Genomic DNA, 14060 nt, shown 5'->3' with positions numbered 1-14060 from the left:
GCCCTTTCTGCAAAGAGGGCCAGCCACATACTGGGCTCTGTCAACAAAAGCGTAGCCAGCAGGTCAGCAGCAGCGATCACTACCCTCTGTTCAGAACCTGGTGAGACCACACCTAGAGTATTGTCTCCAGTTTTGGACATATGAGAGTGAGCCCAGAGGAGGGCAACCAAGATGGTCAGGGGGCACATGGCATGAGAGAAAAGGCTGAGATTTGTTGAGGGGAAATGACTGTTACAGTTGACTACAACTACCTAAGGGGAAGGTGTAGAGAAGACTTTCTTCTCAGAGCTGCACAAAACCAGGAAAAAGACACGCTGCAACATGTTACATTCTGACTATATGTCAGGGAAAAAAATCATTCTGAGGGTGGTAAAATATTGGCATAGGTGTCCCCGAGAAGCTGTGGTATCTCCACCTTTGACGATACTCAGAACTTGACTGGACACAGCTCTGAGCAACCTGATCTGAGCAATCTTACGTCTTTTCCAACCTAAACGATTCTATGATTCTATGATGTAGCTGGTGCTGCTTTGAGCAGCGGGTTGGACTAGGTGACCTGGTGAGGTCACTTTCAACCTAAATTATCCCATGATTGTGTAATTCCAGGTGAGCCCAATGACTTGCATTGGACTTTTGAGAAGATAGCAAGTACTAACCTCAAAAATTAAGAAGACAGAAAGTCCATTTCTGCTATTACTGCTGGGTTTCAGCCACAGTATTAGAAGTGAGGTCTTCCTCCCCTCTCAAATTGCCTTCTCAGTTGTGATATGTGAAAGAAACAATGACTATGCAGAAATCAGAGATAACCGATTCTTCCTTTATTTACAGTAAACCCCCACCAAAAAGCAGATGTTCATTTTAATGTGCTTTTTTAGACGTGCTGTCTATGCTCTCATCAATTTGTACCACTTGTCATTAACTCCTGGGAGGGACATATCCGCCTTTTTATGAAGTGCTGGCACAGCCCCCGTATAGTCTCAAATGGGCCCTGCAGTCATGGTAGCAACACAAATGCAAAGAAATCCTAAAAAAACACAGTACACAGAAAGGGCTTTTCCTCTCCCAAGTAATTTTGGACAGACAGGTAGGTCATTCACTCGCCCTCTATTTTCAGTTGGGAGAAAGCCCTTGAGATGCAGGATACGAGGGCAGAAAGGACAAATGTGTCATGACCAGCGAGCTTCTTGGGTGTGGGAGGTGAGTCCACACCTTCCCCATGGAAAGCCGGAGCATGAGGAGGGCAGGAAGCCTTGGGGTGGATGCAGCTGGCTGTCTCTCCCCAGCTCTTGCACCGGGATCCCTGTGCAAGCAAGGCTTTTGCAGCCAATTGCTGTTTTCATACCAGCACCACGGCATGCAAGCACTTTGCTTTCATATTGCTCAGACCACACAGGGAAAAGGCAGCTGTTTTCCTAAATGAGGTGTTGTGGGGCTGCATCTATGTTGTTCATCCGATCTTTTCGACCTTTCTTCCCCTGCTTTCATGCTCCACCCAGCAAGCCAGGGCAGGTGAGGAGTGCTGATAGGCACAGTGCTGTTTCAGAGACAGTGTGATACATCACAGGGGGGATGTCCCCACTGAGACGTCAAGCTCAAGGCTGGTCAAAAGTTAGACGAAGCTTCATTTGGCTTTTCTGACAGTGAAGAACAAGGAGTGCAGCTGGTGGGTCTGTTTCTGCCACAGAAAGGGGAGGGTAAGGGGTGGTTGCTCCTGGGAGCTCCATGGGGCATGAGGGGCCGTGCGGGGAGCGGCTGCCTCTCCTTCCAGGTGCAAATGCAGCCCTCACCACCGCAGCCTTGGCCTTGGCCGCAATGGGCCACCTGGCTCTGCAGCCTTGGCAAAGCAGTGATGGGCCATTTTGCAGGTCTGGCCATGAACTCCCCTCGGCAGCTGCCGGGTTTGCCTGTGCCCTACAACGACTGTGGAAGAAAATGCCCAGGACCAAGAGGGAAAGCATCCAAACCCGAGCTGACAAAGCTCATTTAGGCTTGGCAGGACAACTGTCAGGGAGCAGCCCTTCTAGATTCAAAGCCAGTGAAAGGATGGGACTGGCAAAAGGACTCTCTGTTGCCTGTATTTCTTTAGAAAAGCCTTGTTTGTTGTGCCACTAGTCTTGGGGCAAGGGCCTGTGAGGGCAGAAGGGCAGAGCTACAAGAATTTGACTCCGGTCTGGAGAGGAGAGTGAAAGCAGGCCACAGTTGGTTGGGGTTTTTTTTGTTTGTTTTTTTGGGCTTGTTTTTGTTTTTTTTTCCTTAAAACACATAAGACAGAGAAAACAATGTACATTATTATACAGCAGGGATGTGCAGCCATGGACTCCCATACATGCACGTGGGTTGTCCATCCAGCTCAGGACTGCTGGGGTCAGCCTGGCCCAGTCCACCTTTAACTTGCTGAAACAGAGAGCAAAAACAATTAAAACATTGCAGTTGATCTTCATGCACAGTCCCCACGGACTATGTAGGGCTACTGACTTCAGTGGGATTTAGGTACCCTATATAACTTTAGGAAGCTGTGTTTGAGGGTCTCCCCAGATGCTGTAGCTCTGAGTCCCTCCTCCAAACACTGTGTCTGACTTAAAGCTATTGATTACTGGTGTGTGTGTGTGTCATATATCAAGTCATCCAGCAACGAAAAATACACATTCCTCAGGCTTCTTCTAGCTCTGGCTGTCAACCACAAAACTATCTTCTTCAAATGTACGTAAACTAAAACCATTTTGTTACCAAAGAACTGACAAACCCTCCTCCCTCTTCCTTGAAGTCCTTTGTTTAAAAATGCACCAGCGGTGAGCTAGACTGCAGGAGCAAGCCTGCTTTCCAAAATGGCAGAATGTTGTGCCCAACTGACTTCTCCAAAACACACACAGAAACGACAGTTTGCAGTTCTGGGCTGGGAAAGCTGGAGGAGGGAAGTGGCTCCGCCAGGCAAAGCAGACAGAGTGGCCACACGGAAACTGGTAAATCTGGGAGGCTCCCAGTTCCTGAAGCTGGACTCACACATTGTGACCAGGGTGAGATGGAGGGGCATCCCTGCAGTCATTCCCGTCACCTCAGTCTGTGCTGGAAAGGAGATGTGGCATCCTGCAGGTGGGTCCCTAGTCTGCACGATGTGGGGGCCAGGACACCGGTGTGTCTTCCTACATAGCCCCAAGTAGGCCCACACCAGCCACAGTAGTGCTCAAATCAGGACTGGGAGGACTATTGGGATGATGCACTGTCAAAAAATGAAGGAACTGAACTAATGGAAAGTGCAGATCCCGTTTCTGTTTGACAGGATTTGAAATGTTTCCTTTTTTACCAGTTTATTTTTATATCCTTCCTAAGACTTATTAAATTAGCTTAAAAACTTAACTGCTAATCATCAATTACCCAGATTTCCAGGTAAAAAAATAGTCATAATTTTCAGATAGTGAAAATAGACATGATTTAGATATCAACCTGTACAAAGCCATTTGCTAGAAATATTGTTCAGCGCATGGCAAACAGCAAAGACTGAATTATTTTAAAGTTGAAAACTTTTGCTCCTAAGTTTCATCTCAAAAAAAAAAAAAAAAAAAAAAGACAGGGTTGCTGAGAACATTTTAATACTGAATCATTTGAACATCTGGAGGCACAAATGTCACTTCAAAAGCAAAAACAAGATGGGGGGGGGGGGGGGGGGGGATGAAAACACTTCCTACCAAGCCAAAATGCTGTAAATGATGAAAATCTCCTTGGCGATTGGTGCCGTGTTTGGATGCAACCCCGGATGGCGTAGCAGTGTTTTGAGTTATCAACCCACCCGTCACAAACGCCGGTGATGCAAACACTCGCGTTTCATAGACTTGCGCGCAGAGCCCCTTGACTTCTGGGGCTGCGTTTTAGGCGAAATGCTCTTTGTGTGTGTGTGTGTGCGTGTGCGTGTGTCCCCAGCCGAGGTGTGGGGCCACCTGCCCCCGGCTCGGAGCAGCCCTGCGGTGGCCGGCGGTGCCGGCGGTGCCGGCGGCGGAGGCGCGGGCGCTGTCCCCGGGCGGGCGCGGGCGCTGTCCCCGGCCGTGCCCCGCGTGGCCGGGCGGACGGTGCCGCTCAGTGGCGCAGCGCCGGCACTGCAGGCTCGGCGGGGTGCAGCCGGGCCCGGGCAGGCTCGCCGGCTCCGGACAAAGGGAACGGGGAAAGGCTGGGAGGTGAAATGACGGGCGTTTATCTCCGGACGGGGGTTTCGGCACGGCCGGGATCAAAGGATGTATCTGAGGACGGCCCCTCAAGGTGCCAGGGGCTGGTTCAGGGCTGGGGTGGGTCTTACTTCTTACGATGGGGCCTAAGCTAAGACTGCAGCATCCGAAAATCTAGGCCTGAAAGGGCTCGTTGTTGGACCCTGCGAGTCAACCAAAAAATACCCTCCAGAGCAGTGAGGATCCCATATCGCAGAGGATCCCAGTCGGCCAAGAACGGGGTGAAATTAAGTGAAAATGCCTCTCCTTTTTCTATCTTGCCAGATGATACAAGGATTCGGAATGAGGATGTTTCTAAGAAGCCTCGTTTTGTAAAATGGGGACTAGCAGACCCTTACATTGCACTGCAGCAGGCATTTACGGTGGATATTTAAGGAGGTATTTCAGTAAGGGACCAAGAGGGGCCAGAGACAGGAGAATGCAGTTCAAGGCCCTGCTCCCAGCTCGGCTAGAGGACTGGAGCAGAGAAGTCCCCCTCTCCAGCCCCTTGTATCCCTTACCTGTCTCCACTGGGCCCCCTCTGCCGTTCCTGACACGCTGGAGCAGTGCCTAGCACAGAGGGACATCCATCTAGGCGCTGCCATCGCACAGATGATAACAGGAATAACACTAACAGATGGCAGGTCTGAAGGGGAGCTGCTGCCACCGATGCAGGCTGGCGGACAAACATTCCTGCTCTGGCAGCTGGAACAACGGTAGCGCAAATGAAACACGAACAATTTCCTCCCTGCCAGCAAAGAAAATAGCTCCAGGGAGAAACCAGGGAGAATAATTGTCAACCTCCTCTAGGTATCATGGGAACAGAGGCCATTCAGTAATCCCGGAGTAAACAATAGCTTCTTATTTTTAATAGAGAATAAACCCCCAAGAATCTAAGAGCGAGTACTGTACAACTGCTGAATTAGCTGCTCCAGTGCTCACCCCCTCCTGACCTTTCACTGAAAATCATTTAAGTGAGGCACGCAGGAGTTTTACTGTAACTGAAATGGGCTCATAACAGAGGGTGAATCGCTTGTCACAGAACGATGCAGATATGACAAATGCTTCACATTCTTCCTGCTCCCTTCTTCGAAGAAAATGCTGATCATCAGAGCAGCGAAATTCCTTTCAGCTCCAGCCCCTCTCCTGGGACTCGGCCAGGTCTCTCTTTCTCTCTTCAGATGCATTTCTTCTTTTTTTCTTTTAGCCATGTTTAAAATACGCTGCAGCCTTAAAACATGTACTGCAGGCCCGCCAGTGTGCCCCCAGAAACTTCTGGTAGCAGCAAGCAGGGTTGATACTGGCATTCACAACAACATAAATGGGCTATCTCTATTGATATCCAAAGAGCTAGACCAATGCAGAAGCCCTGTAAGCTTCAATGAAGTCAAAATCTTGTAAATATCTGCTGGTAATTCATAATAATATACCCGTGACTGATGCTATTTAGTTCAGTGGGACTGTTACTCACAGAGGGAACTGTATCAGACTAGCAGAATAACTGTACTCAGCTATAGCAAGTCTATCACACCTAGGCTTTCCAACAGCAGCTAATTATGGATATAAAGGGAATAATAAAATAATAGGGTAGATACTTCCCTGATGTGTTTTCCCAGTTTCCAGTAACATCCCATGTCACTGGTGTAGTACCTGGCTTTTTGGCTTCTAATATAGGGAATGTCCTTTTACCTCCTGAGGAATTCAGCAGATACTCCTGTCCTCATCCTAGCAGGTACCAGGACTCCCTCTGAGCAGAGGTCTTAAGCTCTGCCATGATCATTTTATGTCACAGTCTCTACTTCACCTTTACTTGCAGATTAGCCTGTTTAAGAGGTTTCTCCGAAACACAGGGTTTGTATATGGATGGTGCAGTAAATATGTGGCTACAGGCTTTTCCTATCTGCAGTAACCCGCTGAGCAACACGACTCTGGTATAAGAAAACCGATTAATACAAAACTGCCGTGAACACACACAAGGTAATGAACTGTTGTTTAAAAAAAACCCAACAAAAACCAAAGATATTTCTATATCTAGGGCTTGGAGAGCAATGACTTTTCATACCCCACAGCTTCGCGCAGGCACAGACTAAGAGAAGTTAATGAGAGGCCTGCTCAGCCCTTATCACCCTTTTTTCTTTTCCTTTCTCTTCCTCAGTCCTTGCTCCGCCTTATCTCTGCCAGTAAACCCTGCTCTCATTTCCTCAGACATGGACACAGCAGAAATAACACGGGTAGGAAGCATGTTTTCCTCCGCTAGATTACTCATACCCAGGAGCCCCACTCCAAAATGAATTTTCCAGCCAGTATCGCCCATCCAACCTCGGCAGTGGAAAAAGCCCCAGAGGGAGAAGTGAAACACAGGTGATCCCTCTAAACCCCTTTTTTTCCCTCCATCTGATTCAGGGGGGAGCAAAAAAATCCGTACATTCCTGTAATGGCAAATAATAACTAGAAAGCCTCTGGCATTTCTCAGAGAAAGACCTTAATATATTTTGCCAGGAAGGTTGGTTGAACACTGTTGCAGCTTTGTAACCCTTCATTTCTGTATGCAAGGCCTCGAAACTGTTAAGGTTTTAGGAGAGCGCAGAGAAGTGGGGAGCAGGGGGGTCTGCCTTGTGATGCGAGCAGCAGCCAGGCTGGCCAGGATTTTGGCACATCTCCTGCCTGTGATGGGGAGGATTTGGTTTCCATAGCAGCAACAGCATGATGTTTTCCCCCCCCTCCTTCCTCCCCAGGACTTGTATTCCACAATTGCACGGGAGTTATATTTCACCCCAAGGCTTTCATTTTCCTGCTGCATGGTTTCGCCGTGCTCCAGCAGGTCTGCCTTTTGCCATCACCAGTTTGGGGAGCGAGGGGGGGCCCTGGGGATGCCGCGCAAGCATCGCTCTCGCCTCCCTCTCCCTCTTAACACCGCTCCACAAAAGACGCAGTGTTCCTTGTCCCCAACTGACTCGTCTTCGCTGAGGTCCCCCCTTTCCTTGCTTGTCTCCAGCAATCAGCTCACGCATGCCTGGCTTTCCATAACAGAGCAGAGCTGTGTGCAAGTGCCAGGCACCCGCACAAAGCCAGAGCGCTGCCCGCGGAGGAAATGTCAATACAGGAACACCAGGCTATTTACAAAACCCCTCTTTATCCTGCGACAGAGATGCATGTAGCTGTGAAAACAGTCGTACCTGCATGTACTCCCCTTTTGATTTTACCCACATGAAATGTAGGGAGCCTCTTGTTTCTCTTGTTACAGAGGACTTTTTTTTGCCAGCACAAAAGAGAGGAAAACATGCTCAGAAGTAGGGTGGTGTAACTGCAAACCACACCAACTATTCTGGGGACTCGTAGGAGGATCTGGAAAGCAAAGCCAATTCATTTTTGCAGCTGATCTGTCTTCAAAACAAATGCTCCTTTAGTTTTACATATTTGACATTTGTCTGCTTCAGAACCACCGGAACAAACTCTGTTCTTATTAATACCATAAAATGTTTTCTCCTTCAGCGCAGAGTCCACACAGAGAGGAGGCCAAATTCTCCCTGATTTTGGCAGGTTTCCTGAGATACGGGCACACATGGTATGTTGTGCACACGTGCCGATGCTACCTGTGCTCTGGGAGACCCCAACCCAGGTATCTGGGGCACGTGTACGCCGAGGAGTCCTGCTGGCAGGCAGGAATGGGGGAGCTGGAGCTCAGTGCTGCGCTGACGCAGTCCCCAGCTTTTAGATCACAGCTGGCGCTGGTCCTACCACACAGAGGCTGCCAGGCTGAGCTAAGGCGTACGCTTTTTGGTGCAGGCTAACCACATAGGGAGCAAAGGATACAGAGCCTGGCGCACTGCGGTGCCTTGGTCTCTCGCGGAGGTCTTAGCCCATCCACCAGTGGGAAGTACATGGTTTGGCATCCACCCACACTTAAATACCAGTTAAGACTATTCCCGCTGCTGCTACCAGCTTGTTCCGACACTTCGGGCAAGTTAACTTCCCTTCATCTGGGAGAAAGAGAGTTCACTTATTGGCATAAAGCTGTTTTTTCACCACTCAGAGGTCTTATTTATAGTCGCTAATGCTTCTAAGCACCTTGAGAGAAATGGTTTTATCATTACTTTTAGTAATAACATTGGACCAGTGTGGTGGAATAGCCCCAAAGGCTGCACTCGCGAATCAAGACTTCCTCGTGGCAATCGATGCTGAGATAAAGTTCACCACAAAAATCCCATTAATTTCCATATGTCACTGAATTCTCCAGTCATCTTGGAAGAGCCTTTCACTGGAGCACAACATCTGTTCTGGCTCAGAAAGATGGTAGCAAACATCAGATCTTAATTAAAACTGTGTGTACAGTTGTGGGAGACATACCGGTACCTCCTAGAAAAAAAGGATCTTAATGGCTTTGTTCCCAGGTGCTGACAAGAAATGCCTGTTACTGTCATTGTCTTGGTGAATGCTGAGTTTGTCAGAGTCAAAAGAGAGTTCAGAGGAAGGGCAGTAAAAGGACTCTGCCCCCTCTTGGCAGAGTGTCCCTTGGCTGCAGAAAATAACCTTGCCCTTCACAACCAGCTTGATAAGAAAGGCCCGCTAGACCGCGTTTCAGAGGTAACAGATGTAGGTCACACGTTCAGCATGGTATCTGTTAGGTAAAGGGACTTACACTCTACCCTTCTTTTCACTACACTGGAAATATCTCTCTAAATATAATGACTTTTTTCAACCATGCACAAATCAGAGTGTTCCTTCTACGTTAGCTATTACATTCTCCATCAGGCTCACAAATTGCGGTGCAAATATTTCTTATTCTCAGTTTCCCTTTTTTTGCAGACCTGGTAGCAGAACTAACATAGTGATCATCTCACTCAAATGTGAATATAACAGCTGACTATTTTCAGCATTTGACCCTCACTTGGGCACTGCAAGCTTCCCAAAAAGTAGAATTTAATGAGAACTCTGTTCTAAAACTTTTTTTGTTTGAATGAGACTGAAGCCAAACTGGAAACTCCTCAGAGGATGCACCATTTGCTCATGCAAATTGTTAAAACATCAGTTTTAGTTGAATTCATTCAATAAAAGGACCTTTGCAGAGCTCTTCAGGATCTATCGTGATATAGATATAAAAAATGAATATTCAGAATATGTAAGCGAGAATATGAATTTCACTGAGCATCTGCTGAAGGCTTCCATGGTTCCCACAGCCCACCAAGTCCCTCTGAGGCCAAGCAGTCCGTGAGTTCTGGATCCCCATTCCCAAAACATCTTCTCAGGAGGTAAAATAGGTGCTGTTCTTATCTAAATGCAGTTGTCTGCCGTGTAGGTGCCCACACCTGAGCCAGGTGGCTTAGATGCCTTTTGTAGCCAATGGAAAGAAACAGGCCCTTCTGGGTGCAACTTGTCAGACCTAAATAGCTTAGGATGAATATGAGTGGCACCCAGCTTCTCTCTACTGACTATAACAGAGGTCTTGGTTGACTAAATCAAGTGAAGATGTCAGTATTTCATCTGTCTGAAGTCAAGGAGTCACAGAATGATTTAGGCTAGTCTGGAGCTCCAAAGCCCTACTCAGAGCAGGGCTAACTTCAAAGTTAGATCAGGTTGCTGAGGTCCTTGTCCAGCTGAGTTTTGAAATATCCATGCCTGGAGATATCATTGCCTCTCTGGGCAACACCCTCACTGGGAAGGAAGAAAAAATAATCCTTACATGCAATCAGAATTTCCCTTGATATAACTGCTAACCGCTGCCCCTTGTCCCTTCACTGTGCAGCATGAGATCCTTTCACTCGGGGTTAGTCTGGCTCTGTCTTTCTCTATAATCGTCCATTACGGAAGGCTATAAAGGCGGGAATAAACCCCATCTTTGGTTTCCTCGTCATGGGGCAACAATCATCTGTGTATTCTTTGAAAACTCAGTAAACTCCAAGATGTTTCAGATTAAGTACTGCATGCTCAAATGCTGGGATTTCCCAGAAAAGCTTTTTTCTCCATCAGAAGATTTATATCCAGCTCTAGTGCTGAAGTGGGAAGATTTAGGCTAGGCCACTAATTTATTTTCTATTTTGGGTTCATCCTTCCTTTGATAGCTGAGCTGGATTTACACCTCTTGGTATAATCTGATGTTGGTACAAGCATGTGTTTTGCTGTTGGAGGCATAGCACAAAGGCTGTCCCACAATCCAGGATGTAACTCCTTCCTTGTAGGTCTTTCAGTCTATATAAAGCACATCATAACTGAGTACAAAACAGATAGAAAGAGCACATAGGTCACAACTGCACAGCTATGTGACTGTGTAATGAATCCTGTGAATGTACTTAGGTTTTAAGTTACAGCCTGTTTTGATTAGTTCCATTTCTTTTCTTCTCCTTCTAGCAGTTTTGTGATCTGCTTGTTTTAAAGAAAATTATTAAACAAATAAAAACAATGCAAAACTCATCCTGTTTTATTCCTGTTTCTGTTAGGTAGCTCAGTATGATAGTACAGTAAGTCAGCTCTACAAGATAAATGTAAAAAAGCTGATATTCAATCAATTTTTGTTTTGTTATGGACGGTGTTGACATAAATGCTGACCATAATTAAGAGTTCATTCTGGAGCCGTTGTGCCTTTGCTGAAGGCAAATGAATGATGGCATAGCCTCACATTCAGGAAAGTCCAGAATTACAAAAATGAAGTGGATAAAATTAATCAAAAATTCAGAAGCCTGGTGATTTGTGTCCTTGTGAAAGCCTAGGCAGATCATTTCATAGGGTTTTATTTTAAAAAGAAAACAGGAGCTGCATAAATATGTAAATGAGACATCCAAGAATGAGCAAGCGGGAGAAATATTATTGCTATTTGTCTGGCTGGCCTGATATATGTATATTAACAAGAACAAGCTTGGAGTCGTACATGGCTCTTGTGTGCATTTTTAAACACAGATGCATAGCTGAAAGTGTGTGCCTATGCATGTAAATAAGTGATAAAAATATGGATGGAAGCATATGCACTCAAGTGAGTTGGCACCTCTATTCAAAGAGCAGAGAAATCTGTATGTTCCATGAGTTCCTTTAAATTCCAAGAATCTTTCTTCCTGGACTTGTCTGCATATTCTCAAGCACAGAACAAACTTCTGAGATACTGGAGACCTTCAACTTCATTGCTATGTTTCACATTTTCTGCCAATAATTCTATGCTCCCTCTCAAAATATTTCCCATGTGAGATTTCCATGTACTGATCTTACCACCATATTCTTCCCCAACAGTACTAATGCTTGTTTTCATTCAGGATTAATTTCTTGTGTTAAGAAACTATGGTAATCAGTACAGAGTAGAGTTTGGCCTCTTGAAGGTGCCCCCCTATAGACTGATAGACTGAAATGATAGGTTTTCCAGGTCCAGCTCACAGAGCACCCTTCAAAATCCAGGTCTAGTTCCCAGTGTAGTGGCTTGAATTGTACCATCAGCATCACCAGTGAAAACCAGTATCATCTCAGTTTATACCAGATATGCTGAAAATAATTAGAAATTAATACTAGATAATGGAGAATGAAGACTGCAATGCACATCATTAAAGAAAGAAATAACGAGAGAGGCTATGAGAGATTTCTTTGTGATCACTTGCTGGGAAAAAATGAGCACTTTGAAAATGTTAAGGAAATGTAACAGTGATGTACTAGAGTTTCTGGTAAGAAAAGATCAGGACCACTGGCAATGGTCAACTGTGAATAAAATATTGTAATTGTTACTGTCAGTTCTGCAGGCCAAAATGCGAAAACAGGCATGTACAGGGACACTGAAGAACTAATTGGTCTAATTTGTCTTAACAGATAGGAATACTGAGGACACTGTAAAACAAAAATGGAAGAAACATCAGAGTACTTTACTCTGAAACAAAGAAGTACATTGAATTAGAAGCTAAATATTGATCTAGACGTGCAGGTGATAGGAAACGAAGGAAGCTTCTTTCATTAAATTAACAGTATGAAGCAATTTTCGAAGTAGTTCCAGTGCAGCAGTCCTACAGTATAACTGATAAATCAGGGTAAGCTTTCATCAGAATCTCATCTCTAATAGTCATCTCAGTCTGTGAATCCTCCTGGATAACCTCTGAGGGCAGAAAAGAGTGTTTAAAAGGGATCTTATTTTGCAAGCGTCCAAGTTCTCTCCTCTCCCATAGGTCACTAGCCAAACTCAGGAGGATAGTATCCAGAAGGTGGCTTTCACCTTTTAATCCACACTTCATTTTGCAGCTTCTCCTCCTCTCGTCCTTTGGCCATCAGTCTAATTAGGTCTCCCATGGGAAGTGACCAACTCCAATCTTCAGCCAATGCACCAAAGAACTTCAGAGTATACATCCTGTATGGCAGCTGAAAGACCAGAGCCTGGCTGACTTAATTATAAGGCTTTGCAGTCGAGATGAACTACCAGCCTTTGGTCCAATATAGTTCCATCTTTCCCCATTTAGTAAAACTAATGCCATATTTGCACCACCTACCCAAGGGGTCACACTGAGTCCCTGCGTTTCCTGTAGAAGGAGGCAGCACTGGGCAAGCTTGGGTACCTTAAGAGAGTGTGTGCAGCCCTCCAGGTTTGACCAGAATACATTTTAGCCCCAACCCTTTTTGGATCAAGTGTACTACTAGTGCTCTCTTCCACTTCTTGCACTAAGATGAGGCTCTGCATGGAGGGAGAAAGGAAATGGCCCTTTGCATCCTGCAGTCTTTGTGCTTTTTGCAAACTCATATGGGAACAAGGCACAGCACTGCCCTTCTCCTGTGAGGTCCTCAGGCCACCTTTAGGCTTTTGGCTAACAATACTCCATCCTCCTCCTGTTTTTATGGGAGGTGTTGTGCGCTCTGTAAACGAAGTGAATTTTCCACTCCAAATTATCTGGGATTATTCACTTCAATATTTAAACATGCTCTCTTTGGTAATGTTTTTACTCTTTATATTCTTGTTTTCACAAGCTTTTATTAATTTTTTGTTGGCACTTATTCTCCCATCAAGAGGATTTTGAACTCATGTCCGTAACCACACTATCAGTTCCCAAGCAGCATACATGGGGAAAGGTAATTCATATCCTCCAGTCAAAGGACTAATCTGATCAATCACAGCTGATGAGTAAATTTAAAACACAAACAAAACATTTGCTTGTGACCCATACTCAAAGCTGAAAATTTTAAATACTCTCCAACTCAAAACACACCTATGAAAACTGCAATCTGCAAACAGGAGGAGAAATGCTACAGCAATTTCAAATTGTTCCTTCTGCTCACTTCATAAATAAATAAGAATAAAAATGCTGCTTCCCGCAGCGGATAAGGCAGGAAGTAGGAAACAATCCAAAATTTCCTGAGATGGTCTGTAGAAACTGCGTACTCAGACAGAATTTGAGAACAAAATGGTCAAAGTTGGTTTTGCTCTGTTCATTAAACCAGATGACTTGTGAAAAGAGTAACTGAGAATGTAATTACTACATTATTGCAACAACACTGATTTTTATTGAAACAAAGGGCCTTACCTATGGCTGGAAATTTTGACTGCTTACAGAAGAAATTTTTTATAGCGTGCTTCTTGCTAGAACAAAAATGTATCCTGACATTCCTATGCCTTAAAAAAGTGTGCAGTTCACACAGCGGGCCTTCTAACAGCAGCTGGAGCCAGTCTAAAAATGTGAAAGGGCATTACAGTGTCCAAGGGTAGACAGCTATGACTTTTGAGAGGCATGAGGGTCACAAACTCTTGCAGCACAGCTCCCAAAACAACTCTGTGTCCCATGACTCATGAAAAGGGGCTGTTTTTTCTTTGCAGATGCTGTGCTTTTGGGGTGCCCTGTGACTGACCCAAACTCAGCTGCAGGCACCACCCAAACACATCTTAGGCAAAGCCATGGGACTTCCATTCTTTGGATGTCT

This window comes from Aptenodytes patagonicus, chromosome 1 (genome assembly GCF_965638725.1).
Source record: "Aptenodytes patagonicus chromosome 1, bAptPat1.pri.cur, whole genome shotgun sequence".
Lineage (NCBI taxonomy): Eukaryota > Metazoa > Chordata > Aves > Sphenisciformes > Spheniscidae > Aptenodytes > Aptenodytes patagonicus.
Note: the sequence above shows the minus strand (reverse complement) of the source record.